At 38.4% G+C, this 21,675-nt stretch overlaps 1 protein-coding gene across 3 annotated transcripts in view; it reads left to right on the forward strand.

Annotated features, from left to right (window-relative positions):
- Positions 1-298: 298 nt before the first annotated feature.
- The window catches only part of strbp (spermatid perinuclear RNA binding protein), a 104,287-nt gene continuing 82,910 nt past the window's right edge, over positions 299-21,675 (forward strand). Inside the window, exon 1 of one of the 3 annotated variants that reach the window (XM_088070777.1) lies at positions 299-419. The gene's annotated coding sequence lies outside the window, so the exon portion shown is untranslated. Of the gene's footprint in view, positions 420-2,140; positions 2,399-21,675 lie in introns of those variants that run through there. The other 2 variants (XM_088070776.1, XM_042508862.2) reach the window with 2 other exon arrangements.

Here is a 21,675-nt window from a genome sequence, read left to right on the forward strand (position 1 = left end):
CTAGACATATTTGTCATAAATCCAGGCTATTGTTACAGTCTTAAATATGGTTAAATATGGTTTAAAAAAAGGTCAACCTTTCTAATTGTTTTCCATTATTTTATGAGTAGATTTAAGATAACCCCCCCCCCCCACACACACACACACACTATTGCAATAACTAATGCAGGATATATTTTGCACCAATCTGTTTTCTTCTGCCCCCCCACCCCGCACCGTTGTACCGTTCACCGTACAGGTGCGAGCGTACAGCGGGGCTCGAGCCGCTCCGCCAATTAGGAGCACTGAGCGTGACCACGTGAACAAATCTCGTTGTCTAAATTCCCGTTCGGCGGCGAGCAGCTCGGAGTGAGCGGCAGCGCTGAGAGCAACACTGAGTGGGAAGTAATAACGGGAACGGGAACGGGAACGGTGTGCAGGTAAATTGCTTTCTTTTTTTTGTCTGTACACTTTTTGTGCCCCTCTCAGCGGCTGCGTCGGGTCAGTGCGCGGTTCAGATGTCTGGGACAGGATGTGTTGGATTAAATTTGTCGTCGCTTGCGGGTGATTCTCTGCTCTCCTCCGATCCGCGGACAGGACAAACAGCATCATCGGCCGGTTGGCTCTGCACCGTCTGCGCAGTGAAACTCAGCCTCCTCCCACCTCCTCCTCCTCCCCCCTTTCTCTCCCCGCTTGTCTCTTGCAGGAGGCTATTGATAGTTGACAGAAGCCCGGTAATCCCCGACTGATCTGGTTGACCGGCCACGGCCATTTGCGAAACAAGAATGTTGATTGAACTTTATTTGCTCCGAGATTTTTTTCTCAAATTGGTAACGCCCGCATAGATTGACGCCGTGCAGGGGGGAGTGTGAGGGGCTTCTTTTGGTGCTGCATGCAACCAGGCAAGCAGAGGCAAGCTTTTATTGCTGAATTATTTATAAGACTGTCTGGGAGAGAGTAATGCTTCTCTTGGATGGAGAGGGAGTCAAGAAACAATATTCCTATGCTCTTTATAATCGGGATTTATCCCCATTTCTGCAGCATTTAAAAAAACGAAAACAAGCTCGACAGGAATAAAAATGTTGTGTTTCTTTTTTATTGTTTTGGCAAAGGAGTCAAATAAGGTGCAGACAGGACAGGATAAGGCTTTAATTAAATTAGCCTAGTTTACCAACAGAAAATGATTGACTTAAGCATTTAAGTTCGGCTATAAACTTGTGTTCAGCCTCTCAAATGTGAGAATATGCTTATGTTCTTATTATCTTATTCTCGGACTATAATTTAAATATATTTGAGTGTTTGACTATTTATGGGACAAAACAAGTGCCCTTGAAACTTGTAATGGACATGTCAATATCTCATGAAATGTTACAGCCTTAGCGATTGATGGATAAATCTGAAATATTGACATGCTACTTGACGGTGAAAATAATCAATAGTTGTATTCCTTAATTAATTATCTCTGAGCAAAATAGGTTTGAATTCTTTCAAAAACATGAGCAACTTGACAATAAATGACCCATGCATTGAAATAAAAAAGAAGTTACAAGAAAATAAGGCTACCTGAAAATTAGCAGAAAAAAAGGAAAAAGCAAAGACCTGGACCCTGAAAAAAGTGCTAAAAATAAAAAAATATATAGCCTATATATGTTATATATATACACACACACCATATTTTGAATAGGCTATATAATTCTAATAATCACAAATATAGTTTCTGGACATGTTTCCCTTGTTTTGATAATTCTCTAACATTCTCTCTCTCTCTCCATTTTTAAATGTGATTAATTTTCAGGCTGTATTTCGTGTAACCTTTTGCCAATTTCTCGCTCATTGCCCTTCCCCATTTGTTTGAACAGACTTAAACCTTCTTGTTCAGGTTTCAAAGTTTTAAATACTTACAGGCATCTGGATGAATCACAAGAAAAACTGATGTCCATTCAGGTTTCAAAGGGTTAATTAAATCAAATGCACTAGGCTATACGAATATCACCCTTTTGATAAGGTAATTGTACACTCCACTGCCATTCTTCTGTTTTCCTCAGAAAAATATAGAAATAAATAACAAACAAATAAACGCAGCGCATTTTGCCCTGCTATGTGTCTGCCTTTTCGCAGCCCTGCTCCACCGGAATGAATCGAGCCCGTCCGCGCCTGCGCACACGCGCCACCATTCATCTCTAGGGATCTCGCCCTCTTTTCTCTTGTCTCGTGCGAGAGAGGAGAAACCAGCAGGCGGCTCCGGGCTCGCGCTCGGTTGTTAAGGCACAAGTAGTCTGTGACTTCTCCTCGGTTCGGCTGGACGGTGACAGCTCAGGTCGGCGCTCTGGTTTGTCGGATTGAGCTCGGATTTTCGCCTCTTTGGATTTCTATGTTTGGTTTGGCAGTGACGGACGCTCAGCGGCTTACTGCTAACACCGTAAGTTGGTTGATATTTTCTTTATAGATATGTTTTTTCCTGCATTTTATGGAGGCATTGCATGCATGTTCAGCGCTGTCACCCCGGCAGAGAAAATGCTACCGGCACGAGTTTTGTTAATTTGTTTGATTCCTGGTTTGCTCTTGAGTCATAGACGGTTTTTAAATTAAACTTCTGTTTTCCTTGTTATTTGTTTATCGGTCTTTGTTGTCGCTTTTTAGCGTGTCAAGAACAAAAAGAGGAACTTTACACATGATGAAACGTTAACTTTCCTCGTGTTGTGAGTCTGCAGTGTTTTCAGTCAGTGTTTGTGGAAAATGTTTTGTAAATTACGGTATGTTGTGAAGATTAAAGTATTGTGAGGAGGTGGCGGTTTGACTGCAGCTCGCTCATCTTCTCTAGCAGGTGTCTGATAACCCACTTCCGCACTGTGCCACGAGATATCGATATGTAAATCTATTGAGGTCTGTTTAAGTCAAACATGTTCTCCAACATTTCGGTTATTATAAATTCTTATAGTTCAGGTGACATAGTTGTTTATTTAGTAGTCTTTTATTCAGTAGGCTATAATGTCTCACTTCCCCTTTAACAACCTACACGAGGCACTGTTTTAGGGAACCAAAAGTAAGTTATTGAGGCACCGTGTTTCATTTTCGAGGTTATTTCCTCAAACAATTTACCTTCTCTGTTTTTTTGTGTGTGCGCGTGCATGCGTGCGTGGGCTGAAGTGAATGACTGTGAAAGAAAGAAATGCTGATCTACTCTCTCTTCTTGCTGAACCAGCTTGTTGGCGTACCTAAAGCTGTTAAGTAGTCATGCAATCATAAACTTAACACCTTATTTCTCGGTCTTACAACTACCAGAGAGACCACAACAGGCATATCAGGTGTGCAAAGGTCTTCACACCTGCATGTACAGTATCATGTTAAACTTTCCAAACATTGTGCTGTATTTACTGATTGACAGATATTTGGTTTCTGCTGTTTACTCTATATCTATTTGTTTGGTTTACTTAACATTTTGTTGTATTTCATTTCACAAAGTCGATTTCAAAATGAAAAATAAAATGAACTTGCCCTTTTTAAGTGATAGCAATTTAATCAAACCAAATCAGTCTTACTTAACTGAACATTTGTGTTTGCTTGGTATAAGGAAAGTGATTGCTTTTGATAAATAAAGTGAGTACAACAAAGAATTGTTATTAAATAAGCCATCCTCAGCATCCTGAGACAAACAATCAAAACAAAGCCACTTTAAAGCTTTACATAAAATCATAAAAATATATAAATATTAAGACTAAATCTTTCTCTTTGAGTTTACTTAATATTTCAACAGGACTCCATGCCATGCCATTTTATCACAAATATCAATACTCAATTTTCACTCATCTTGCAAAATACATAAAACTGTTCAACTAGCTCGATTCACTTAAAAAGTTGAGTTGCTATCACTTATAAACAACAAGTTAATTCAATCATCACTTTTTTAGGTCCAAAAACTTCACAAAATTAAGTAAATACAACTAAAATTTAAGTAAACTTAACAATTAGGTTCAAAACATGCATAAGTAAAAGCTAATAGTTATATTTACTTATTATCAAGGTATTCGGTTTCCTAGATTAATAAAAGTAAGATCAGCTTGTGAGTTTACAGTGTTTGGTTTAGTGCTTGTCACTGGTCTCTGCTGGTTTCTGTGTTTTATCAGCTTTTTGTGGCCGGTGCTCTCCAGGCTTGACTAATGGCCTGTTGCTTTTGGGTTATTTTTGTCCGCTCCACCCCGCTCCACCCCGCTCCACCCTGCTCCACCCTGCTCCTCCCTGTTTCACCTGCCCTGCTTAGAATGAAATGTAGGCTCCTATTGTTTCAACACCCAGCCCCTGCTTCTCTTGCTTAGATAAAGTTGCTTTATAGAGTGAAAACACAGACTTCTTTAGTTTTTGCTTCTTACGGCAATATAATGCTCCTCTTGTGCTGCATACAGTGGGCTTTGTGTGAGGGAGTTATTATGTCCTTGCAATTTGGTAAGTGTGTTCGAGAGATTGTTAGTGATTTTTGCAGTCTTGCTTCTTTTCTTGTGTGCTTTTATGTATTTTTTCTCTGATGGACAAATATCTAGTGGCAGCCTTCAAAGTGAGCCTTGTATAAGGGATAAGGCAGGTTCAGAAAGCGTATGTGTGTGTGTGTGTGTGTACCTGTGTGGTTGAGTGTGTATGCTCCAGGCCCCCACGAGCACTTTCACAGACTCTTTCTCGTAAGCATTGACTTGGCAGTGAACTCTCTATCAGTATCGACGAGATAAGAGGATGAGAAGGAGGGAGAGAACGAGATGGTGTTGTACGATCACGATGCACAATCTATCTTTGTCTCTCTCAGTGTTTCTTTCTTCGAGTATCTTATTATATTTTTATTTCTCTCCTCATTTTTGGAAAATGTGGTACACGCTTGTTTTTTTTTTTTTTTTTTATTTTGTTAAGCATCTTACCCCCTTGTTATATTTCCTTGTAGTCTTACACCTACAAAAAAGGCAGACATAGATTTCAGACACTGATTTAGTGCATTATTTCTTTATGTTTATTTGACATTCCTAAGTCAATACACCAACAAAAAGTCTATTTGATCAGAATTATAAATCTTTTTTGTACAATACGTTTTTTTTTTTTTTACAATTCTGTACTTAACTTTTGGTGTTTGATCTTAATATCAGACAGTGATTGAAGTTCAGTTGATTTGATTACTTCTATAAATTTGGAAGTTGATATAATTTCCTCTAACAGAACTTACTCTGGCCCAAATTAAAGGTTTATTTCAACCAGAAAATGATCATTTGTATATTTATTACTCACCTCGTATTAAGTCATTTTAATGCTTCATGTCACTGGCTTCCATTGAGAATGTATTGTATCTTGTTGCTGTGTTGGTCATACTGTGAACACAGCATTACACTTTAGCTGCAGACTCGAAACATTACAGTGCATCAATATCCTTCTAAACTCCTTGGTGTGCAGACTTATTTGTTTTCTACTTTGCCAGATGTTTGGTCCAGAAGCCACTCCATTGTCTTTTTACTGTTTTCATTCATTTTGTGGGTGATATATTCCTTTATGGATACAAAGGGACAGGCGACACATAAGTATATTGAGCATACATGGCAAAGACAAACACCGACACAGTGGAGTGATGATTGAATAGCAGCTGCAAATCAGAAAAACAGGAAAATTTGTTTTGATCTGTTCCAACTGTTCAGCAATCAGGCAGATAAACGAACAGCAGTTAATTTATTTTCAAGTCAAGTCCACTCAGTTTTATTTACATAGCCAAAATCACAAGTTTGTCTCAAATGACCTTACAATTTGCACAGCATACAAAAACGTTTGATTTCATTTGTTGTTGTCATGGTTTTATTGATTTGTGTAGCTGCGACAGAGAGAGTAATTTCTTATTTTGGCGGTGACATCACTGTTTTCTGTAGTGCTACATGCACAAAGAAAATAAAGACTTGATTGATTTTATATAGTTTTTGTAAGAAAAGATGTTAAAAGATCTTTAAATCCTCAGTTCTGATAAAGAAAAACTTCTTCCCAAAACAACACTTGACAAGGGAAAAACAATGAAAATAGTCAGTTTTATTTAAAAAAAATCAAAATGTGTGGTCTTTGCCTTTTATCACTCTGAAGTTTGTCCTCCTCTTGTCCTGCTGCTGTCACCTCTGTTTGTATAGCCTGGTTCAGCCTGCTTCATCTGCAAACCAATCTGTGTGTGTCTGTTTTATGTACATCGGGACCAGCATTGTGGCCCCTCTGCTGCTTGGGATATGGTTTGCTGTATGTTATGTCCTTAGTTTAAACTGTTTAGAATTTCAGTAGCACATTCTCAGTAGCAGAGGACTCACAGTAGCGTCATGGGATGTCTCTTTCTCCTGCCGCTGCCTCTGCAGCGCGTGTGTATTCTGGTGCCCATTGCCTATCAGCGAAACAGGAGTCTGCCCACCAGTTCTCAGATTCTAGCATACAGCAGCACATTTAGAGTCTCATCTGGCAAGGAAATGTAGCACTAATCCAATTGGCTGGAGCTTTAGTAAAAGCTTTCCTAATTGGCCGATATGGCAGCTGGCTGCCAAGGTTCCAGTAAGCACAACAGGGAGTTGGGGAGGGTCCCAGTGGTGCTGTGGTGCAAAGAGAGTGAACAAAGGGCAGATAGCAGAGTGTGCTACTGTTTTGTATATTCCTCCACATGGCAGTATAAAGGACCCATCTGCACCCTGCTGACTCAGATCCATCCAACTGACCATATCTCATTTTCAGGAGTGCTGTTTAAAAAGCACGCATGCAAACACACATGCAAACACGCATGCAAACACGCATTCCCCAATCCCCCCCACATTCCATCTGTAGGAACAGGAATGGCTTTCGTCATACAAATATGTTTGAGGAAACATCTTCCTAAGTGGCTGAGGAGCAAAGCCAGTAGCACAGGAATATTAGCTGTGAAGAGAGGTTCTCTGCAGAGAAAAAATGCTGCTACCAACATCCACTGCAGCCGTTCCTGTTTCCTTTCACCTCAGTGTGGGATCCAAGAATAGCTCAGAGTGACAGAGACAAGAGATGAGAGAGAGAGTGAGAGAAACAAAGGGGGACCGTCAGACAGACAGACGGACAGACAGAGGCAGAGAGTGTGAGAGATGGCCATGTAAGGTTTCACTGCACCACATGCAAACACTGAACCTGAAATGAACTGTTCAGGGTCTGGTTTCTGAAGTCACACTTGAACTTTGGCTTTGTGTGGCAGCTTTACAATGAAACAAAGGCAGCCTTCAGGATATGATGCATTAGGGAACTTGTTAAAATAACGAGTGAGGAACTTGTTTTGTGTGTATTTCTTATTTTATCCAAATATACAATTGTAGCATTGTTGCTTGATACTGTATATGATGAAGTAATTTCCCATTTGACTCAGGACATTTTCCAATAAAATGCAAACCCTTTGTAAACAAGTTGGTCCTTAATGTAGTATAACTTGGTACTTGTCTTTTTTCATTTGCACGTAGAAAAGTTTTCCCTTTTGTGCTTTGTTATGCCATTTTTAACACTTACACAAAGAGTGCTATAATGCATTCATATGAAGAACTAAATGCTAATGTAATCTGTTCCTTGGATTCTGTCTGACATAATCATCGGCTTGGTGGCATTTCAATGAAATTTGCTAATTTAATTAGTGTAGCTGTTCGACACACACTTTAAAAACCTCAGCACTAATTTGGTTTAATATAAAAGGTCAATTGTGTTATTAATGTAGAAGCAGAGTCCATACAGAGTTGTTCAATCTATGTCACATTTTTTTCTGCGATTGAGAAAAATATGTAAAAAATACCAAAAACATAGATAAACATATTTCTCTAATTAGTGAAGGCAATGAAAAACAAATGACAAGCAGAAAAGTTTGTTTATCATCTTTACTTTGTACAAAGAATTGAAAATCAAATATTGACATTTATTACTCCAAGAGAAATGCTCCAGATGGCATTGTAAAACACTTAATTTGGGTTTATGCAGAATCTCTGTTCTACAATAAGTGTCAAAGAACATGTTTTATCATACTGACCCTGAAGGAAAGTCCATTCACTCCTTCAGCATGTGTGCATGTCATGATTTTGCTAAAGGAAAAAAGTTAAACCTAATGGTCAGTTTCCATTAAATTTCAGAAACAAGTGTGAACATGCTCATTTGATAGATTGAAGTGCGTATGACCTATATTTTTCTGGCAGAGTTTTTTTACAAACTCCGAGCCACATGCTACTGAATTATCTGCTTACTGCACTATACTGTCATTGGCTGAAGGCTGTTTTTATGAAGAAAAGCTTTCAAAGGTCTACCCTCTGCATATTCCATTTTACATGCTGATGTAATGATGAATTTACCAGGAAAGAGGTTGTCGTGATGGACACGTGGGCGAGGAGAGTTAAGAATGTGCCTTTTTCTTGCATTGGTGGGTTTGTTAGTGCAGTTAGTGATACCACAACTGTTACTTCTGCACTAATTATGTGTCGTCTAACAAGATGGGGAAGAAAAGTAAGTGTGAGGTTGGAGTAATTAATGAAATTGTCAGAACTGAGAAGATTATTCTTCTTTAGGATATTGCAGTAATGAGATCTTTGTGCTCTCTTGTCTAGAACTTTGATAGTTTAGTTGTAAAAGGATGTTCGTGGTTGAGTGGTGGAGGCTGATGCTCTTTGCTTTCCTGTCTGTCATTCTTGCTTTTAATCACTGCTTTGTGCTGCACTACCTCACATAGCAGGAACAGGCAAACTAAACAAAAACAAAGCGTCAAGCAATGAGAAGAGGATGTGAAAGGAGAGCATTAGTCACTAGGGTTTGGCATTGTTTGGATTTTTCTGATGCTGGTGCCAAAACGATACGTTTAAAAGAATACTGGTGCCTAAACAGTGCCTGAACCGATACTTTTTTCAAAATAAAGCACAAAACGACTGTCAAACACAGAAAGAATTGCTTTTTTAATTGAAATTGAATTTGAAAATATTTCTTCTGAACAGTTTGGAGTTCATTTAGCTATATAAATCTGTTTTTTTGTATTGTTTTGTTGTTGCTTTTTTGTTTGTTTGCATGTTTCCCCTTTTTTTCCTATCGTCTTTTTTTTAAATCCTGCAGAATAGGGGTGTCTGCACTAGTTATGTAAATGCTCTAATTATATTCATGCTGCAGTTGTATATTTATCAAAATCTTCTATGTTTGTGTATATTTGCTAGCAATTTGTGCAAATTGACCCCTGTCAAAAAATGCTTTAAACAGATATATTAATATGAATTGATACAAAACATTAATGCAGCCTCACTGTCACCGGCACACATCAGCAGACATACACCCCCGGCTTTCTTTTACTGGTGCACACTTGCTGCGCATGCAATCTGGCACCAAAATGAGGCACCTAAATCTGCGTCATGATTAACTTACCCAAGAACCCAATTTTTACCCTACATGAGCTGATATAGTTGAAGAAAGGCTCAGTTGGACGTTGTAGGAAAATGGAGAAATGTCGTCTCTGTTTTATTGTTTTCATTAAGATTAATTCACTTCGCACTCAGATGGTCTGAGTTGTATTTTTCATATGCATAGACTGATGTGCGGCGGGCTGAAATGTTGCGGTCATGGTTTATGGATTGGGGTCAAATGCAAGCCCTGTTACTGATGGTGTGACATGAAAGCTACTTCCTCTGTTGCTCCAATTTTTTTACATTATTGTGACAATAACCAGAATATTGTAAATGTCTGGCTTTAACAAAATCATGACATGCATGTACACGTGTACATCTACTGATGGAGTGAGTGGATTGGGTGAAGAGAATGTCTTCAGTTTGACAGTTTGGTATGGGAGCCCATCTGCTCTATCACTCAGCTACTGTGAGTGTCACCTCTCCGCTCTGCCTCGTACACAGTCACTCTGACGCACGCACACTGACAGCAACATATATCGCATATAGTGTACACGTTGATAAATCATTTGCACAGACCCCAGCCGAACCCTGAGCTCTCTCACTCTGTTGCTCTCCCACTCACGCAAACATGTGCACACACACAACCTTCCCCTATCCCCCTCCTCTAATGTCCCAGCTCCGCTTACTGCCTCAAAAAGAGCTTAGATCAGGGAAACCATAGCTTGCCCTCATGCCGACTTCCCGGAAGATCAGCAGGCCATGTTTAGACTGTAACTGGAAGGTTGCCAGTTGGTAATCAACTGCGGAACAAATCCCAGTAAAGTTGAACAAATTTGATTGAATCAAACCACTGTCAGTGTGCCGTAGAGCAAGGCATTCATCTCCATTTGCTTCAGTAAGCGGCTGACGAACGTGGTTGCACTTGGAAGTTTTTAAAAGAGTAATGGCGTATTTTATTATTATATTATCCTCTTTTTTGCAAGTAATTTATCAATAACTGTTCCACAGAAAAATTAAATCACCATGTTTTAAAATAAAGGTGCTGTATAACTCTGGACAAGGAAAATTAATTGTTGAGTCTCAATCCATGGTTGCCAAATATCGATGCTTTGGGTTGGTGGCTTTATCCAGCTGTCAACCCTAAGTGTTGGTATATACTGAGCTGGGACTGAGACACAATAATCAACTGTCTTTCTCCAAAGTAACATGCAGCACTTTTAACTAGTTATTGTAAATCGTATTCGTAACAGTTTATATGAAATGAAAGGTTGTTTGACGTTTGATTTTACATGGGACATTAACAACGGTTTCCTTGGTCAAAGTACATTCTTCATTCAACATCACCTGACTTCCTCCTTTGCTGCCATCATATGAGGAAGGACAACCTGCAGTGCTGCATGTGATCACAGCCTCCTGGCTCATAATACTTTAGAGTATGTAGTAAGTTTAGTACATTACTTTTCATTGGTTTAAGTACAAACAGTGATTGAGAACTGCCCACAATGTTGTATGCTGTGTTTATGAGCGTTATTTGTCACTGTTGAGTCTCTCTTCTTCAATTTTCCTATTGATAAATGAGACAGAGCAGATGAGGTGCCGTTGGATACATTGCTAGCTCTTGTTTTAAGTTTCTATTGTCTCTTTGTGGAAGTTGTTAGTGCCTTGATAAACATATCTGTCATATCTGATATAAACATAGCAATCTGCCTTCATCTTCATTTGACAACAGTATTAAACTTTGCATGGATCGACGTTTTATTTTCAGTCCATAGAAGCCATTGTTTCCACAACGTAGCTATGAAATAGCCACCCTTGCCTCATCATTTAGGGTTATACACTGGCACAGGAGTTCGAAAACCTTGTCATTAAGACTTGCAGGCAAATCCTTCTCCATTAGACCGATCTAAAGCATGAATTTGCGCTGCTTTAAAAGGAACCCAAAAGAAAAAGTCTTGGGACCAATTTTAAGCCCTTCACCACACTTGCGAACACAGGCAGTAGATGAAAATGAGCATGATTAAAAAAAAGCCCACTGTATCTGAACTGCTCCTCTGGAGAAATGAGAAAATATCAAACTTCACTTAAAAACAATTAAAGAAAATATCTCAGTGATATTGTAGCTTTGTGTGCGTGCATATGTGTGCCTGCAGGCAATATTTTCTCTCTACTACAATGACCCAGTGACCGGTGTTAGCAGATTAATTGCTGCTTTCATGTTAAGCTGTGGCGTATCACCCCATAATTGGTAATGGAGATTATCAGTGAGATGCTGTGTCCATCTCTGTATATGTGTGTATGCACGGGGTGTGTGAGATTTCTTTATCTGATTAGGAAGTTTATCTAATAAAGTAGGATTTATGGGATTCTAGTCTCTCTCTCCTCTGAACACACACCAGCCCACGCTGACACGTGTATTAGTGGAGGAAGAGGATCACAAACAGAATGCATGTCTCTGCTGAGCTGCATGGTATTGACACAATTGTATTGCATATTGCAATGCCTTTTCTGAATACTGAGAGAGACTATGGACTGTGGCACATTTGGACACGTTAGCCATCTACATGACCTCTTCCTTGAGGCCTAAAGCTAAAATGTATTATTGTTTTTAGTGCTGAAATGATTTGTTGGTGATTAACCAAATTTGATTTGATTTGATTTCACTTCATTGTCAGAAAAAAAAAATCTGAAATTTGCCAACCAAACAACAAAACCATACAACAAACACTATAGATCATAACAGACATTAAGAAAAGTTGAATACTCATTACCTATTACATTCAGTGTTCGACCATAGCTACTACCAAAGCCATACTCTGATTTAATAGCTTGACAGACCGAGGAACAAATGAGTCCCTCAACCTGTTCAATAGAGCCGTGGGACTCTAAATCATCTGTATGTTGGCAAAAGCTGATTTTCTCCAAATAACGTGTTAGGGATATATTGAAGGCAGTTATTAGATGAAAAAAATTATAATTAATTGTTAGTTTAAAGGGACAGTTTAGAAGAAAAATATGTGTTTTCAATTTAAGGGTGACCTGTCTCTTTAATAATGCCAAACCCAAAAGTATGTGAAGTAAAATTGACAGTATACTGATAACTGATTGGTATGTGTAAATATATATGTGGGGCTTCATGGACTCACAGTGTGTAAAATCAAAGATATTAATGTACAATTGACAGACACACTTGTGTCATTTGCCTCAGAGCCACTGAGGTGTATCTGTTTGTGTTTATTGTGCTTGCTGGGAGGATTGGGATGGAAAGGATGCAACAGAGCAATACACACTAACACACGCGTACACCCACACATACATGCCCGTGAGCAGACATAGCACTTGCAGGGACGCTTCACCATATTTCTCCTGAGATCTTTTGAAGCCACATCATCGTCTCACTCCAGTACACACATCATTGTCAGCCTGGCTTGCGTATGCGCAGCTACCACTCAGCCAGCTACACATATATATGTGTGTGTGTGTGTGTGTGTGTGTGTTGCTGTAAAAGGAAAAGATAGGACAGGAGAGCAAAAGGCTTTTGTGCATTTGTATATTTATGCTTGAATTAATGCACCATCTTTGAAATACTGAAAAATTACACTTTTACATTTGCAAACTTACTTTTATATGGAAATTTACCTCAATTCTAGGGCCACGTTTAAAAATAAAATCCACCTTCAGAACTTTGCATGAGTATTTGTCATCAGCTTGTGATATTAATGTTTTTCAGATCTTTTTTCAGTGATGACATCTTGTAATTTCTATTTTTACTTTGTGTTTATTCACATTTCCATGTAACAACCTTCAACAATGCTTCAGTGTATGCGTCTCAAATGCTTTGCATTCAGCTGTTGGTTTTATGTGTAGGTGGGGAGGTGGGGAGAGTAAGAGCCACATGAATACACTATTAAATAGATAAATAATGATATACATGATACAGATAATATTGACAACAGGAGCTTTGTAAATAAGTGGTGTTTTTAAGAGCACTATAAAGCATTTATTGCACTATACAACCACTCTGTTTAGTGAACCATGCCGAGGCTGATGTTGGATGTACTTGTATTGCAGTAAAGAAATGTTACACTGGTACAGCTCACTGGCTTTTCATCCACAGCTCATTAGAGCTATAGGATACCTCCCAGATCGCTCCAAACAGTCTCTCTTGTCTGCCCAAAACACAGAAAAAGTTTTGTCCATGACAGTGTGTGGGAACCCTGTGAACTTAATTGGCAAATAAACATCAGGCTGTACAGCACCATCAGACTGGCAGTGACACTGACCACTTGCAGTACTTCTTCTGTAGCTTTGCGTCTGAACGAGTGTGGGTATGACATCATGGTTATCAAGTGGGCACCTTCCTTCACAAGTGACTCACTGAGTTAGAGACACGACACCTCAAAGAAGGCTGAACAGCGCAGCGTCCCTGCAACACCCTCCTTCTGTTCCCAATCTCAACAGTTACATTGATATTGTGTCATGATCTCAGTGGCATGAGCTTCTCCTTGCAGAAAGTTGCAACGCCTGAGAGCTCTGACAGTAAAGCCTCAGTCACCGCTGTTAGCAGCTCAGTGTGCGGAACAAGCTGTCGGCTTTGCTAAGAGGACCGAACTGCGCCTCGGCTCATAAAAAAGGTCTGATATGTTGCCTGGGGGCCTTTAGTTATCAGTAAATTAAACCTAAAAAAGCAGGCAGCGTAGAGCTGCTAAACAGGGCTGATATGATTTGGTGCTGCAGCTTGAATGAGCAGCGAGTGGAGAAGATAACAATGCAAAGACCATGATAGTGACTCCTGCTATTTAATCAAAGAAAAATATGTCTCCATTGCTTTTTAATCCCTTGATGCTGTAATCTGTTGAGGTGCTGTCTCTCCCTAAAGTCATATAACACATTGTGCTGACTTTACAACCTTACAATGCTTGTTCCAAAGCAGAGAAAATGCGGTTTCCTCTGAGTGCTTGTATTCTATGAGAAGAGAGGCTTTTTTGTTAAGAGTAATGAAACAATATACTGTGAGTTGTAATATATTTTGAGACTCATAACATGGACTATTTGATTAAAATGTGCCTTTAATGGGTGCTGGCACTTGCTGTTTGCTACCAGCTTCCTGTGAGTCCATATGAAAGGATGTCTGTTGAGCAGCTTAGTTGTTATTTGTTCTTTTTGACAAGCCTTGATCTGATGTGTTGTCCTATGGAGAACTTTGCTGTATATTTTCTTTAGTTGGGGATGTTTGCTCTCCATGGTGCTGAAATGTTCTGTTTTACTGAGGTAGTAGTGATTGAATTGTTTTTGTACCAGTTGCTCGATATCAGAAACACAACAAATCTTTTATCACTTAGGCATTGTAATGATTGCTGTCCATTGGCTGTTACATGGACTGCTGAGCTGTTCTGTCATGTCAGTCTGCTGTATTGGAGTCTTGTGAAACATGACTGTGTTGTTTGTAGTGTGTTGTAGTTGATCTGCCTCTCTCTGCTGTAGTGTCAGGCTTATTTTGCAAATGCATCTGCAACCCAATCACAAGAGAAAATGTTGGTATTATATCAACAAACAACTATATTAAATTTGCACTTTATAACGTACTGGATATGTTGAAATGTTACGTTTCATCAGCGCTGTGGTTTAGGGGTAGTTAGATTTAGGTACAAAAAACACTTGGTTAGGAAAAAGATTGTGTTTTGGCATAAAATACCCAGTTTTGGGGGCGGGCGCAATCCTGTCAGGAAAATGATGATGTCTCAGTAAAAAATAAATGATTTTTGTGGTGCTATTCCAGCAGAAAAAGCAGCGTCTTGGTTAAAAACACAGTTTTTTTGTGCTTTAAAAATGGCTGGGAAAACAGCAATGGGTCGCTACAAGACACTAAAAAAAAACAAAAACAAAACAACAAAAAGACAACAAAAAGGGCAATGTCTCACTAAAACACAACTGTTTTTTTTGTGGTCTGCAGCCTGGCAGCCAAGCAGCTGGATTTAGGTCCTTAACCTTAGACCACAAACTTTATTTGGTTAAAGCTTTGGTATTTATGCAAACAAGACCAAAAAATAACAAAAGGTTAAATAAATTCCTTCATTTTTTCTTTTTTTAAAATCTGCACTCATTGTAAGGGACAAGACAGATAAGCTTGGACTTGTTTGTTCTTTTTTTGTTATTGCTGTTTGGGATATAAGAAGGGCATTTCAGTTTCATCTGGGTCCGTTGTGTGTGAAGTTTATATGTGCTATGATTTAATTGAATGTAATGGTGCGCCACAGGCTTTGTATTTGGGGAGGATAATGGAATCAGGTTGGACTATGAATTGCTTGAGGACTAACACTCTTCACAACAAAAATGCAGGCTGTGTGTGCAGTAATTTGTGCTACAGGAAACCAAGAGGAAGGGAGAAAGAAGCTCTGTGTTCATTTGCATAATTAAGTGAAATACGATACGGAGTGATGCAATTGGAGGCTGCAGTTAATTGGGAATCCATGCCAGGTTTTATTACCACTGGAACGCACGCTTTCCACAATACTGTGGGTCGCTTAATGATGACGAAAAGATTTAGACTACAAAGAAGAGAAGCAGCAGACAACATTCAGAACAGCTCAGGGGAAAAAGAGCCAGATATCAAGTGTGGAAATGGGTTGTCTGAACAACTTCCCTTTCACCGGCAGAGCTGCGCACCCATCAGACTGAGGGAAACATCTCCTTCGGGACATGTCTGTTTCATGATGCCACACAGCAAAAGCTGCTGTCCATAATGGACCCAAACAACCAGCTTACTTGAGAGGGGAGTTATTTTCCAAATTAGATTTCTAAATGAAATTAAAGTTGCATAAAACAAAGATCAGCTCAGACACATTGAATTTGCAGGCGTGTTCATCCTCTCTTACAGAGGATATTTTTCTCATAGCTCTTTTTCCAGACTAGGATCTTCATTTGGGGATGCTAATCAGAGCTAGAGAATTAAGGTTAAGCATTTTTTGAGCAAATGTGCAGTGTAGCACGCTGTGGTCATTAGAGAGAGTGTGAAAGAGGAGGCAGCACTCTGTTGGCTTTGAGGAAGAGAGGCTCCTAGGCTGGAGCAGAGGGGGGCCGGGTCCTCCTCTGTGTGGAGCAGGGCTCACCTGTATTGTATAGTGGCTATTTCACCTGATCATGGATGCATGTTTTATTCATGCCTGCTGTTTCCAGCCCTGATCTTTAGCAAATGAGGGGGCTTGATTCTCAATAGCAAACAGTTAGTTATGTGATTGACAAAGAAAGAAAAGTGTTTTAATGGTATTTTTTAATGTTTTCTTAGATTGTTGATTATTGATGAGTGATTTGTATAAATTATTATCATCTTTTTGCATCATTCATGGTAATTTGATCACTGCAACTTTGATTAGTGACCTTTTCTTGCACTCTTATTAATTAGTAGTACTACCTTCAGCCAACTGTGCTGTGTGTTTTGTGGGTATATTGGCAGTTCAAATGTCTGCATTGGCATAATATTAGAGCTAACCTGCCAGATGTACTGCAGCCTTTGAGTGATGCCTTCATAATGATTTTGTGCCTGCATGCTTGTTACTGCACTAGCTTTTATTTTTCTAGATAGTCTTGTTCCTCTCCTGTTCTGTTTTTGTTTTTTAAATGCTTTGCGTGTCCATCATATTTTCTTCTAAAGATTGCAGTCACACAGGGGAGACCGGAAATGGTTGTAACATTTTTGACATTTCTGTCTGTACCTTGGAGCTCTTCAAAACCAGTGTGTTCAAATTCTGCTAAAACCTATTAACATATGTCTGCTATTGTATAGTTTGCTGCTATGTCTGTAACACAAACAGACAATGCATGATTTGGTCTCAAATTCAATTCACCCCATATTGCGGATTAGTTGTTGCACAGCCTGGGTTGAAATTTAACATTATAAAGTTATGACAAAAACTTAAAACATCGAAAGCCTTACATTTAACATTTAAATGACCCTTTAACATAATTGGTGTTTGTTAGTGTCTGTGTTTGTTTATGTATGTTTACACGTCTTGCACTCGTGTGTGTGCTCATTTGTCTGTTTATGTGTGTTTGTGCTTGTCTGTATTGCGCTTAGAGATATCTACATAAACACAAAATAATCATGATTAAGTTTGATGAATTTAACTAAAGAGCAGAATTGCTATTACAAAAATAAAGTAAAAAAAAAAAAAAATTAGTTTTGTGTCTGTCACAGGGTGCTAATTACTCACATGAGAAATAAGGACTAAACTAAGCATATGCAGATTGAATCAGGTGATTTGTGGTTTCTTTTGTTAATCTCTTGTTGCTTGTTTCGGGTTGGAGAAATTGAAAATGCTCTTCCCTACTTATTGTTAATGTTAATACAGACAAGCACCACATACATACTGGTATATGCAGCAGTGCTTGTGTTGTTAGTTTCTTGAACAACACTGTATGCATTGTTCTCCACAACATATACATGCAAATATGTCTGTTACCATGCATCCATGCTAAATAGGAAGTTCCTGTTTCCTTTACTCATAACGTGTTAAACATATTGGCTCCCGTGAAATGCAAAACTCATTTCAAACCATGTGGTCATTTTAGCACTGCTGAATGAACAGGGCCGTTATCACAGAGGACAGAATTACATTTTCTTCACTCTGTGTGGATCTAGTCAGACTCCAGACTTTATCTGTGGATTATGTGTAGGCTGTACCCCAACCTGTGTCTATTTGCTAAGTTGTTTCAGGTAAATGCACTCACACAGGTCTGTATGTGTGTCAGTTGTTGGTTCAGTAAAGTATGTTGGATTTTCTAAGCAAGATGTATTTTTCTATAGCAAAGTCCTAGTAAGAAGGCAGATTTGAGGTTTAACCTCATGGTCAGTCATAAAATGGCTTTGTTGTTTTAATACTTGTGGACTTTAAACCTTTCAGTTAGTGGATTCTAGACAATGCACACCATTGATTTATGTCAGAAACATACAGTAGCAGCTGACATGTTGCTTTAAATTAACTAGCAGTCATGCATGCATGCATAGTTATGCAGGTGTTGAAATGAAAGGAAATACTGTAGATGCTCATGGACATATGCATGTTTGGTGCAGCTTGCAGTCATGGGGCTGTAGTTGCAATAGAGTTATACAGACTTATAATGGACACTACCTAATAACGATACATTTCATTGCAAAACTGCAGGAAGGAGAATTTTTAAGTCCCAGTAGTTAAAAAGAAGCTTCTGCATAGTTTTGTGGTTTTGCATATAGTGTGTTTGTCATTCCAGAAATAGAGTATTGAGCTGCCCTAGCAGTATTAAAATATGTTAAAAGACTATTGACTTTGAGTACTGTCCCTATAAAAATGCCTGGGTAAATAAGTCAAAATACTGGAATTTCTAACTTTGATACAATACTTTGAAAAAGGAATAACAAGTACAGATATATCTTGAATTCCACGTTTTTGAATCAAAGATGTCTGTAACAATTGAGACTGAAGTGTAAGTGACAGTTCTCAGTTTAAGCTCACAATAACTTTAAAGCTTTTAAGGTCTGTTCAGCTCACAGCTAAAACACATTCCAACATTTTCCAATTTTCCCGTAATGCACAAAAATGCACAGAAGGCTTACAGAAGCCAAGCTACAAAGTGCCTTCTCTCAGTGACCTCTGAGTAGTTATTTGCTGTCAAAGATCTACTGCAACACTGTAGTGCAGTGTTTCTTCCACTAAAGGCCTCCATGTGACAAGGATAATATTATGTTTTATATTCATTAGGACAGACTCTCCCCAGGCCCTTGCTTTAAAAGACTGCAGAGTATGCTGTACCATTAAGACCTGCAGGAGTCATTTAACCCATAAGTATTTCTCTTTTTCTTTTCCATGAAAGACGGCAACACCCTGCGCCTCCCTTGTCACCATCATGTACACTCTAATTCATATGAAGCTGATTGTATGCACAAACAAAATTACAGCAGGTGGTGTGGATGCAAAAAACATGGAACCCTTGAGGACTGCTGCAGTGCATTACATATGCTGTAGTCAGCTCAAGCTATTTCTGTTGCCCCTAGTCAGCCAGCCAAGAGGCAGCCCTGCCCATTTCGGACCAACCCTGCAGGTTAATCCATTGAGGCCTTGAGTTCTTAATCATTTTCTAGATTAATTTAAAGTATCCATCCACACACCTGCATGTGTGGAGTCATAGTGGAGATGGGGTAATATACATATTGTTAACAAGAAAAATTATGAATTAGATGAAAGATGGCAAGTAAAGAGAACAAAGAGGTAAAGGTCAGATTGATTATTCAGCAGAAGATCGACCTTAATCCCATTTCCATTATAATTTTTCACATTTTTGCATTCCGTCGCCAAAAAATGGCACATTTTAGTTCAAGAGAAATTACACAGGTGAGACACCCCTCAGTGCAAGAGCGCTCCTATTCATTTGTTTTCTAGATATATGGCTTTGGCAAACTCACATAGAGGTCGTGCAGTATGTACTGTAGCCTGATGAATAGTCTGCAAAATGGTTAGTATGCTTACTGCATTCTTCATCAATAAAGATTTTAATTACTGCTTGGAACTGCTGACCAATGCACATTGTATGGTTTATGGGTTACTCTTATAGCTGCGGTGTTGGCTGGGGCAACAGTAAAAATGAAGGAAACACAGAGGACCATGAAATATTTGTTGCATGGGATTACATTTCATAGATTAAAAACTGTGAGAGAGAAACTGTGAAAATGCTTTACAGCATCTCTGGAATTTTGAGCCCATCTGAAAACAGCATAAATATTGAAAATGATTTTAAAACGGCTGGTTTTGTAGTTATGTAAACAAATAATCTTTAATCCTCAGATCTGCCGCATTTACAGCTGAGCAGATAGGGTGGGTAAGAAGAAAAAGAAAGTTAAAGTTTAAAGATCATGTTCAGCTCCACATGTGATATTCTATATGCTATAATAGACAGGTGCACAGGCAAATATAGAAGTGCCTTTGATTTGATGCATGGGGACAGGGCAAAGTGTGCACAAAAAAAGAGATGCTGAACAATTAAAGAAAATGTGAATGGAAAGAAAATGCATGATTAATAAGAAGTAATAAAACAGGCTAAAAAAGAGGAGATACCAATGAAGAAGAAATCTATGCATGGAACATTTGTGACCAAAAACCACAGACAAAATAATTGAGCAACTTTACTTCAGTAGTGTTTTGAAATTGTTTGTAAATTAACCAAATTAAAATCAAATTAAATCATGCCTTTGGAGGCCCAGTAAATAACCAATGTTTTACAAGCGCAACATCACATTAATCAGTGACTGATTTTGTGCCACTGATGATAATACAGACTGGAATATAATAACTTGAGTTCTGCTTATTCCTACAAGCTATCAGTTTCATCATCATTATCATTGGTTCAAGATGTGTCACACATTACTTAACTGCTGGGTAATTAAATGCTGAATTATAAACAGAGTGATTGGCAATGTATTTATTTTACACCAATTTTTATCTACCAGTTTAGTGGGGCGTGTTAGAAATGTTTATTTACAGAGATAGAAAAGAGAGACGACCAAAGAGAAAAGGGTGACAGGGTTAATTGCAAGAGAGGAACTGGGGAGCTACATGGGAGACAGGCTAGCAAGTGTAAGTGACAAAGTCAAGGCTATGTTTATGAAAAAAAAGAAAGGAAAAACTGGAATAAATAATGATGAAAAATAAATAAGAGATTAAATTAGTGCTGAAATGCAGAATAAATAAACCATACATTAATAAATCGAATGATCAATGAATAAATAAATGTTTAAAGAAATATGGAAATAAATGCATAAACTAATAAATGAATAATAAATTAATAAAAAATATTGAAAGAAACATGAATATAGGAAATAAATGCATAAATAAATATAAAAAACAGGTCATAAGTAAATAATTATATCACATTTATTTTTACATTTGTGTACAGTGTCATTTATTTCTGCATTTCTGTGTCTGTATAAATGAGGTAAGAGGTCCCATCCTGTGAATTTATTTTTTTTATTTATGCATTTATTTAATTATTTCTGTATTTATTTCAGTAATTATTATTTTTATTTTTTGTATTGCTCTCTTTTTCTATTTATTCATTTATTAATTTATTTATCTATACACTCATTTCCCGTCCTACATACAAGATGAGGCTGTGAACAAAGCAGTAGAGAAGAAGGAAAGGGTGACATGAAAAGATATGTGATGGGTTGCAGACTGTTAGAGGGATGGATGGATGTAGAACAAATACACGAGACAGATGTGCACAGAGATGCCTCTCAGCCTTCGCAGCCGAAGGTGAAGAGAGAGGCTGACTTCTGCTCCACACTGCTGCCACAGACTGAATCAAT

The sequence above is a fragment of the Plectropomus leopardus genome, chromosome 20, assembly GCF_026936395.1.
Source record: "Plectropomus leopardus strain MGB_pleo_1.0 chromosome 20, ASM2693639v1, whole genome shotgun sequence".
In the NCBI taxonomy this organism is placed as follows: domain Eukaryota; kingdom Metazoa; phylum Chordata; class Actinopteri; order Perciformes; family Serranidae; genus Plectropomus; species Plectropomus leopardus.